General features: G+C 41.3%; 3 long non-coding RNA genes across 3 annotated transcripts in view; all 3 read left to right on the top strand.

The window, feature by feature from the left end:
* The window catches only part of LOC107214424, a 2,914-nt gene extending 1,245 nt beyond the window's left edge, over positions 1-1,669 (top strand). The window contains exons 2-3 of the long non-coding RNA XR_004500149.1: positions 782-861; positions 1,597-1,669. This is a non-coding gene — a long non-coding RNA (uncharacterized LOC107214424). The remainder of the gene's footprint in view (positions 1-781; positions 862-1,596) is intronic.
* A 2,791-nt stretch (positions 1,670-4,460) lies between these two features.
* On the top strand, positions 4,461-6,553 carry LOC117245510. The gene is made up of 3 exons (XR_004500241.1): positions 4,461-4,519; positions 5,018-5,079; positions 6,461-6,553. It is a non-coding gene; the product is annotated as an uncharacterized LOC117245510 (long non-coding RNA).
* A 645-nt stretch (positions 6,554-7,198) lies between these two features.
* Positions 7,199-9,166, top strand: LOC117245449. The gene is made up of 3 exons (XR_004500148.1): positions 7,199-7,264; positions 7,523-7,566; positions 8,945-9,166. It is a non-coding gene; the product is annotated as an uncharacterized LOC117245449 (long non-coding RNA).
* Positions 9,167-9,607: the final 441 nt, after the last annotated feature.

The raw sequence follows: 9,607 nt of genomic DNA, 5'->3' as shown, positions 1-9,607 counted from the left end.
CGAGGGAATGGCCTGAAGCTGTTTTTTCACCCAAAGGGTGGCTGGGCACTGGAACAGGCTCAGCAGGGAATGATCACAGCACCAGCCTGACAGAGTTTAAGAAGCATTTGGACAGTGCTTTCAGGCACAGGGTGTCACTCTTGGGGTGTCCTGCACAGGGTCAGGGCTGGATTCAATGGTCCTGATGATCTCTTCCAACTCAGCATTTTCTAGGATTCTGTGATTCTAAGATCCTATGAAGCAACTTCAGAGTGTTTAGCATAATAAGGTTCTGAGGCAGACATTTTTGTGTATAAGGCAGGTCCAAGCAGAAGTACAGGCACTTCCCACACCACTCAAATCTCACCAGGAAAACACAATTTCTTTCTGAGCTTTTGTCAGCTTCCTTCTTCTTGTTCAGCTAAAATAAATGGGAGATAAGGTAGTTCCTTATATATTTGGTGAACCTATTTCTTGGCCGATTCAAACAATGAAAAAGTACAGAAAAATGTGAATGCAATAAAATGTTTTAGAAAGTTCACCAAACCACACATTGGTCAAAAATAGGACTAAGGTGGTGTTATATTAGAGGGCTTGATCCAGTTATTTTATCATCATCTCATGTAACAAAAAGCATGGAGGAGCAGGAATGAAATGCAAAAGATATGGTGAAATTTGGATTACTGTTTTAATGCTCTTACTCCTGCCTTGCCTGTTTTCATCCAACCAGAACACTGGCCCAAGATGTAAGCCTTCACCTGACACTGATTCTGTAGATTTCAGACTTTACCTGTGTCCCCAGGGACCAAGATGGAACAGAAAGATGCTGCAAGCTTCACTTCTCCAACAGGCGAGAAAGAATTGGATAAGCAGACAGGGGAGGTAGGATGGAGACATCTAATAGGTCATCGGCCAAGGACCCCAAACCCTCTTGTAATACCTGCAGCTGATTGATGGTGAAAATGGGAGCAAATCATTTATACTGCCTTGGTCTCACTGCAATTGGCAGAATTTTTCCAGATGAATCAAAATACCTTTCACCCTCTGTTTCATGTGCTTTTGGGCAGAGAAGGGGGCAGAGCATGCATGCAATCACACACAATCATATTTATTGACAGCAGCATGTCTAAAGAAAACTGATGAGACCAGGCAATATTCTACTTTAGTTAATTGCAAAAAATGAATGTACTTACATTATGTACTTTCCAAATGCTGTGAATTTCTTGACAATTAAAAACAACTGGAAAATAATGCCAAATACATTTTAAAGTATTTAAGGACTTACCTTGAGAGCAGCCATCATCTTTCCAGTGTTCTTAAGTGACACCTATTGTTATCTTAATTTTTCAGGCATGCTTTATGGAAAGCATAACTAAAATGGCTGTTCCTGCAAAGACAATTAGAAATTTTTACAGTTTTGTGCAAGTTGATTTCATGACTAGGCTTCAGAAGGGAACTTTCTGTCATTTCTTCTGAAAAAATGCACAGATCTAACAAATCAAAAATCCTTGTATAAAGACAATGGAGGGAAATCCCTACTCTTCACTGCATTTTTTGTTCTTAAAAGCATATATTTTTAAAAATTTTTCATGAGATATATTTTATTTCAATTTTTAGATTTCTGTATTCCTTGAAAATTTTCTCAAGCAACAACATGTTCTGTGTTCAGAGGACATAAAAAATTTGCAGGCAAGTGGACAAAATATAGCTTATCCTGCCATTAGTGATTTGGCAAATTCTGTAACACACACATTTCGCACATTTTTACTTGTCCTGACACCCCTTTTTCTCAAGGGTTGGTTAACATGAGCAAGAGCATTTTTCTGGGGAAGAATGCAGGTGGAAGACACACTGGCTGGTAATAAAAACAGAACTAACCAGTGGTATGCAGGGTCCTCAACCAGGGAAAGCATTTGGTGTTTGTAAACTCCCACAAGGTGTTTTACATGCATAAGGAAAAATACAGTTCCTAATTTATAAGCTTTTCAGTTTATACAGAAGCACAAGAACACCAGAGACTAGAGTTGCTGCTATTGGCAAAAACAAGCACGAGGACGTTTCCTCTTGTTCAGCTGGCTCTTCCACTGGTTTCTGTGTATAACTGCAGTAAGGAATGGGTTGCAGGCTGAATTTATGAGCACACACATACACACATTTCCTCCATCTTCTTGTTTGTGAAACAAACTCAAATAACTGGCACAGGAAGGATTTGATTTGGGTTTTGTTTTTGGTTTTTTTGGGTTTTTTTTTGGTTTGTTTTTTTTTTCTGAAGGGAATAAAACCAAATAGCATAATTAACATTAGGAGTATCTATAGTTAGGAATTGAGACATGCAAAACTTGCATCAAGGCTTGTGTTTGGTTTCCCATCTCACTAACCCTGTGACTGTCTTGTGTCTCATTCTGTCCACCCTCACCCACTGCTAACCCTTTTTATTCACAGATGTGCTTGCAGAAGCCATTCAGAAGATTGAAAGAAAAGAATGAGAAACTTATAAAGGTATGAAAGTGGTCTTATGAAGAAAGAAATAGGTATGATACGTGATGAAAGAGTTTGAGGGTCAACCATAAATTATTAAAAATAGATTGTAAGTTTGGATTTGCCCTGGAGCAATGAAGATCATGTCAGGGCAGCTCTGTGATATGCAACTCTGTCCAGACAGTGGCACAGAAAAGATTTTGCTGGCTATCACTGGCATTTCCTGTCAGTGCTGTCTCTGAGCACAAGGATGTCTTGAGAACTGCAGATTCAAGTTTGTGGCTTACTGAGTCTTTGGAGATTCTTCTAATGCTGATCAAAGTGGATCCCAAATTATTTGGTCCCAAGGCACGCAGTTATCCACAAAGAGATTTACAGAGTCCACCTTTCTTTCAAAAATACCAGCTGAAGAGTTTTCAAATGTATGTTTTCCTAATTTCCTATTTTGTGGACACAACCGTGACTTCCTTACAAGAGGCTTTCTTCTTGTGTTTTACCATAGGAAAATATACAAGCATGAGGGTAGCTAGAACCTTGGCTTCTTCCTCATTGGAAGGTGTCTTGAGTTTCTGAACACACAGCTGGGATTTAAATTAGCCTTCTAGAACTAAAATCTTCAATATTCCTTCAACCATCATAAGATTTTCAAAAAGTGCAGTGCTAAAAAAACAGAGTGTTTTGACTTTCAAATTAATTTTCCTGCCTCACCCCCCTCCCCTTGACTGGCAGATTGCTTCTTTTTCTGCAGTAGGAACAGTTGATCTTTTTCCCAACAAAACAATTAAATGCAAACACTTGTCATAACAAAATCTACAGCAAAGTTTTGAAATGGTGCATATGTCTGTGATTTCATGCAAATCTACAGAAAAGCAACACTTTAATATAGGAAAGGCCTCCATAAACCAAGCCATCTGGATTTATGAGTCAGCAGAGTCATTAGATCACAGAATATTTCAGGTGGGAAGGTATTGGGGGCTGGGGGTGTGTTTGGTCTGACCTCCCACTCAAAGCTCAGAGAAACAGCATTCAAGGCTGCATCCAGCTGGGTTGTAAAAAGCCCAGGGACAGAGCTTTTCCATCCTCCTGGCCACTCTGTCACCTTGCCAGAGATCATTGACATGCATCAGGTACCATGGGGAATGTCTAAAATGGTCTAAAAAGTGCCAAGGGGAGGAAGAGAACCCCTTCCCTCGGCTGTGCTTCTGCCCAAAGGGGTGGGAGGTGCTGCCCTTCTTCGCTGCCAGGGCACCCTGGGGGCTCACACTCAGCTCCTGTCCCACCAACCTCCAGGCCTTTCCTGCACTCCCCAACCCCTGAGGATGTTTTTCTGCTCAGGGTGTTCTGCCTCCACAAGCTGCTGAGCCCCGTGCAGTGTTTGCAGCGGCAGAAGAGCCAGGAGTTTGGTTGATGAGTGGCATCTTGTCCAAGTCCATGCCTGCACAGGCAGCTGTCCCCCCACCACCATGCCCTTGGTGTTGGCTCACACAAGCAGGGCTAAGCAGGGCTGCAGGTGACTCTGCAGCAGCACTGGTCCCCAGTGAGCTGCCTGACACACCAGTCTGACACGTAGCACAGGCGCTGCAGAGCATTGGCTCCTGCTGCTGATGAAAAAACGCCTTCCCAGTGGTCACATGCAGCTTGCCTCTCTGCATCCTCTGGGTCTGATAAAAGTTATAGCCACCCTCAAAGCATTTATCTCAGCATGGACACCAGCTTCAGCTTCTGCCTCCTGTCCTGCTGCTTTTTTTTTACCAAACAGATAGGAATTTTATTTCTGTAAGATTTTTCCATTGCTGCTGAGACCAACTACAATTTCTGGGGCTAGACAGACTGTCAAACACACGGTGTGATCACATAATCCTCACTTTTGATAAATGTTTGATGGATATAAAGCACTAGTCTGAAGCTTTTTAGTAGTGTCTTAACATTGAAAATGTAACCAAAAGTAGTTTTAAAATTAAAACTTTTCCCTTAACAAGTTATGCTTTTTATTGTGTTTTAGGAAAAAAACAGACTATCAGAAGCAAGAGAATTAGTCCTACAACAGGAAAAAGTCTTAAAGGTATGACATCTTATTGCATATAACAGTATGTGCTCTTTCTTCATCTAGACCATCACCATTCTAGAATGTTTTTTACAAAGGTAATTACCAGAGCATCAAATAGAGATGCAATAGGGTCAAATCTAGCACAGGAAAGAGTGTGGAGAGTAGGCCTGTCATTAGTCTCCAGGATACAAAAATAATGCAACACAGAATAGTTTTGGGTTAGAAGTTTTTTCAGACTATTGTCTGCAAACCAGCAGGAGTGTTTTTAAAAGAACTAACCTTGTATTTTTGGGAACATAAGTCATCCAGAAAGTTACTGCAATATAAAACTAATACCAGGAGGGGAGATTCCTGTAGATTTCTATCAGACCAAATTTGGGAGAGCAGGATATAATATCTGCAAGGGCAGAACCAGTGCTGATCTCATGCTAATAAGCTCTGACTTGACTTTTATTGCACACCAGACCAATGGACTAATACTAAAATTGTTTGCTTTTCCTTTGAACTTTTAAGGACATTAAGATAAAACTAGACAACTTGCACAAGCACTTCAAGCGCTCTGAACTAATTAGGTCGTAAGTACTAGCAATGCCCTCTATCCTGTATTTCTTTTTTATAGTGTACAGAATGTTTCTACATCTGCCACAGATGAAGCACATGCTATTGATTGTAAGTTAATATGGTTTATGCAGCATCAAACAAGCACCTCATATTTATGTAGAACAGCTTCTTTTTCTGTCACATGATCACCCAAACACAGAAATGTAAATGACATTTAGATTTGGAAATCTCCATCTCATTTTTTAGCATATTCCAGGAGTAGGTTATCTTTTACTCAGTAGACCAAAGTTGTAGGGCATACTCTGGATATTAATTTCAATTCTCTTTCCTAATAACCTGTAAGACGTTCACAGCATAACTTTGCAGAGAATAAAAGGAAGCAAAAGCAGCAGCCAGAACAGCAGCAGCAAAGCCTGCAGCTACATGCTTATTTTCAGAGCAAGTGCTCTCTCTGCATGGAGAGAGTTCAAGTGACACTTAAACCATGCTCCCCCTTCACCTCACTACTAGACTGTAGTGTCCTTTAAGTAACAAGGTTACCCAGGATTTTTGAATTCCAAAACACCATGTTTAAGAGCAGAGCCCAGCACTGGGATTCTTTCTCTGACTCTCCCCTTTCCCAGCTGCACTGCAATGCAGAAATCCTCCAACTCCAGAAAACACGAGCGGTTAAGTATTCCTTCTAGCAATCACTCCCAAATTAAGCTCCAAGCACAATGTGCCAGCAGGAACTATGAGCCCAGTTTAAAAGATCCTCTTTCAGTTCTCTAAAGTGGTTTGAGATTCAATTTTGTGCTCTGTGTTCTGCAGAGAGGAGCTGTACAATGATATTATGTATGCACCGCATTAACTGTAAGAACAGAGGCTGAATTATAATACAAAGTTTAAAACAACAAGCATTTTGAAGTAAATCTACTGCTTGCAATAGTACAGCTACCCCCCACACCTGAGGGGCACTACTATTTTAATTACTGTGGTGCTTCCACCAGGCAAAGTCATCAGAGAAGACAATACCAGATCTTACCTTGCTACCATGGTAGCACATTTGATGGTAGAAACCCAGTAATAATAATACTTTCCTGCAATAAAACAATATAAATAGTGTTAGCTCTATGCTGTTGATATATTCTCTTACCACTGTGTGGCAACTTCAGGATTGCTTAGTTTTGTCTGTTATCCAAGATTGGAAGAACCCATGAATTCAGTAGTTCCATACAGTAGTTCCTATGAAAGTGGACCAAGTGAAAAGGGTTCTCAAATTAGGTGCTTACAAACACATGAGAAGGTACAATATTCCACCACAAGAGGTTTGAGCCTCTCTGTAGGAGGTTAGGATGTATAGCATAGCAACCCTGCAATTATGACAGAAATAATTCTCTTTCTTTTTGCTAACAGAAAAAACTCAAAGGAGTTGCAGATTCCAATAGAAACCTTGGGAGAAGAAAGCAGGCAAAGGGAGGAGAAGATGAAAAAGAATACACAAGATAAAAGGCATGTGCTTTGGTGGGAGTTTGAGCAGCCTGGCAGTAAAAGCTGTCAAGAAACAAAACCCTGATCTTGTTAAGACAGTCAAGTGATATCAGTGCTTGGCCACAAAATTCATTGTGTGTCTCTCTTTGTCCTTGCTGTTACTTCTGAAGGCTAAATGCATTTTGGGAATCCTTATTTGTTCTCCAGTACTGAGGGTGCTGCTGGAGACAAATGCTTTTTGAAAGCTGTCCCCAGCTCTTGAGGACCTTGCTTCTGTCCAGTCAAAGTAAAGTAAAGAGAGGTTCAAAATGAAACATAACAACATGTACTTTTAGAGAAGAAACAAAAACAAGTTCAGTCTAGTAAGATCAGATTTAAGATTAAAGGAATTGGGAAGGAGGGAGAAATAAAATATTTCTTACAAAGTTCTCAAAGTAACTGCTTGGCTTTGCCATCAATTTAGTCTTTACCTTGTATGTTGCTGCTGTGAGATACTTTTTAATGCAATTGCCTTTGTAATGGGAAGCACTTATAAACTCTTCTCCACAACCAAGGCATCTGTTAGGTTGCAGCTCCTCCTCATGCTGCAGCTTTATTGTTTTTGTTAATAAGCATTTGCAACGAGCCGAGTTAGATGAAATCTCGGTGTTTCTTTTCCTCCACAGACAAGAAAGAGAGGTCTACGACTCCCCCAGCTCTCCCACCCAGAAGATAGCTGTGGTGAAACAGGTGAAGGACGACTGCACTGCCATCCTTACACCCGCACTTGCAGGGCATTCTCCATCTCTCTTTGTTTCAAGCTGGAAACCTCCTTGATTAATTAGATTATTTTTTGAGTTTTTCAGCCCCAGTGGTTCCTTGTATCACTCAGTTCCTGTGTCCAGTTTTGTTAGTGTGCAAACCCTTATAAATTGTTCAGTGTTTGTTGTCCTAGAAGTCAGAAAAGTGACTTTCAAAGTGATTCATGTCTTTTTTTTCCCTTTCTAGACCCAGAAATCCAGCTACCTAAAAAACTTCTGCTGCTTTCTTGGGTAGGTAGAATTTTCTCTCTGCATGAACATTTAGTTAATTACCCCTGGAGCACCATGGAGGTAAGATCATTCTGAGTAGTGCTGGAACACCATGGGAGAAACAGTGTAAGTGAAAAGGAGAAATGTGCTGCAAGTGTAGAGTGGAGTGTATGCAAACTTAGTGGATCAGCAGATTGAAGTAATCGGGGTACAAACACTGTTCTGGCCTCAAGTACATTTCCTTATGAATCTGCCCACCTGTCACCTCTGAGAAAGCAGCAATTATGTGCATCCTGGCAAATGTCTCCTTCTTGCCTCCTCCTGAAGAAGAAAGGGAGGAAGGCTGCAAGCTTAACCACCTGCTTTTCTCCTCCTGGGTGGTCCATTATCAACCCTTCATCAAACCACTTCTCTGCCATACTCCCCTCACCAGATGGATGCTGGGGGGTTGCTGGTGGACTTTCACCTGCCTGGACCAAAGTAATGTGGACTCCCAGAGCCTTGGGGCCAGTGATGGCATTTCTCTATTTGCCTAGTTTTGGCTGAAGGTTTGAGGAAGATGAGCTATTTATGAGTGAATTCTTCACTTTGTCACTTTGTGGTGAGGGAACAGCTGTTTCTGAAGTTATTTATAGATTATCTGGTGAAGGCTGATGGTGTGAGAGTCACCAACCATTGCTCATTTTCTTTGTCCCTTTCCACTAGCACTGCAGGAATGTCTCCCAAGACACGTTGTCCTTTCTACTATAGTCTTGTAGTGCCTTTGTAAAAGGAAAGCAACCTTCAGTTTGCTTCTATATGGAAGGAAGCTGTAAGATGGATCTTGAAGTTCCTTCCTGAGGGGAGAGAAGCATTTTTTCACTGTTGCACAGCCAAGCACAATTAGCAAGTGCTTATGGCTTTTTTTTTAATTTGTGAAGCTTCATTTCCATTTAAATTCGAGCATTTTCACATTAGGAAGATGTTCCTGCCAACATGGAGCATTCACCTGTGGGAATGGTATTCCAAAAGGAGCACATAAAAGCACAGCAGGGTTTGTTGGAACAAAACAATGGAGAAGTGGTGTGGACCAAGAGCACCGACAGGAATAACAATGTCCTCAGGCAAATTTGTTCCCTTCAGGCTTCAGTTGCCCACCTGTAAAGTGATGATAGCATTCAGTTTCTCTGCTCTGTGTCCTTATGTGTTTACACCACAAAATCTTTGGTGGCAAGAGCCATTGTTAAGCGTTAGACTATTGCCAAGGATGGACTCAATACTGCCAGCAAGAGGAAGGAAGGATTCTGCTTTGACCAGGGCAAAAAATTGCAAAAAATTATATGCTCTGATACTTATTAATAGAGCTTTTTTACAGTGTCTGTGGTTTTTTTGGTGCATTTATCCTTCTCTCTTGTTGCAGGGACTCTGTGTGGCTGCTTGTCAGGTACTTGCTGTCCTGTGTCTGCTTGTGCTTAACACTTCTCTTGGTTTATAAACACCTACCTGATCCTACCTGGGCATACCAGCTGGACATACTAGACAGTATCTGCCATCAGCCATGGACACACTAAGCATAGAATATTTTACACTGCAAGCTCGATTTCTGTAGGTTTGCCATATTGCTCTGGGAAGACCAGCATTTTAAAATAAAGCATCCAAAACTGCAAAAAAAACACATGATAATATCTGTCTTTTCTGTGAGAAATTAATTAGCTCCCCAGAGGAGTGAGCATGCTCAAGTGGGTCTGAGATACAACAATTGCTTCAACATCTACATTCCAATCTACTCCCCAAATCCCTGAATGTCCTGTCCCCATCACCATAGGCATGAGTATAGCAAATCTGTAATTAAATCTAAATAGGATCTTCTGTTAATGCAAATGGAAATGACCCCATTATCAGTAGGGCAGTGATAGCTGATAGGAGCTGAAACTTTGTCTTAAAAATGCCTGGTGGCCAACTCAGGCCCAGTCAGCTCTGTGGATCTGCATGTCAGTCAGCCACCTCCCTGCCTAATGACAGAAGTCCTGCAAGTGGCCTCTCTTGTGCACACAGAGCAATACTGTTGCACACCCACAGCGAG

This window comes from Parus major, chromosome 2 (assembly GCF_001522545.3).
Source record: "Parus major isolate Abel chromosome 2, Parus_major1.1, whole genome shotgun sequence".
NCBI lineage: Eukaryota > Metazoa > Chordata > Aves > Passeriformes > Paridae > Parus > Parus major.
The sequence above is the reverse complement of the archived record's forward strand: the minus strand, read 5'-3'. Positions and strand labels throughout refer to the sequence as shown.